The following is an 889-nucleotide window of genomic DNA, read 5'->3' on the forward strand; positions in this document are numbered from 1 at the left end:
CTGGGAACGAAGTCCGGCTCCCGTAGGAGTCCGGGCGTCGCGAAGAATCCGGTCGACGCCGGCGGGGTCCTGCCCGTCGGCAAGACTTGGGAGTGTGGCGGAGGCTCGGCCGCCTGGGGGGTTTGAAGAGACGTTGCCGGAGGTCGAAGGTCAGTTGGATCCCCGGAGGGTCACCCCTGTCACGAACTTCGACTGGGGGGATATTTTATACCCAACAGTTAAGATGATTCATATCAGATCTAATTATCCACTTGGATGAATGAATTTTTTCTTGCTTCATATTTGGCAACTTGAATATTTAAACTTTATAAGATTCTCCACATATCTAATGCAAGCTGAATCCAAACTATGTTTTCTTTAAGACAAGAGAAGCAGGGGGAGAGGAACTCCACTTCTATTAAGGTGAGAGTATGAAGGAGCTAAAAGAGAATTGACACGTTAAGCATCGCCTAATTAACCAAGAAAACCATATCACCAAGACATGCCTTTAAGACAGAAGAAGCTTCAATCACTAGTCTAATTTCAAAAAGATACACAAGAGCATGATTTTCCGCTATAAATAGTCTAAGCAAAATAAATAACTTTTGTCAGGATATGAATTCTTGGGTTGAAGGTTGTATAGGGATTCAACTTTTTAGATATTATAAACTTTTCACCTAAAAAGCATCAAGGCCACCATGGAGCATTTCTGTTCATCCTCTTGGATTAACACCAAATTGGACTACAGACAAACAAGATGGGAGAAAATTTCAGCAAATGAATGATTTTTTAGAGTAAGATTTCTACATTATTAATCATGTCGACCTTTATATGACTTCTATATTGTTCTATGTGCCTAGCAGTTCTCCTAAACTATACACAAAGCCTGTTCAATAGTGATGAAATTATA

This window comes from Elaeis guineensis, chromosome 2 (genome assembly GCF_000442705.2).
Source record: "Elaeis guineensis isolate ETL-2024a chromosome 2, EG11, whole genome shotgun sequence".
Lineage (NCBI taxonomy): Eukaryota > Viridiplantae > Streptophyta > Magnoliopsida > Arecales > Arecaceae > Elaeis > Elaeis guineensis.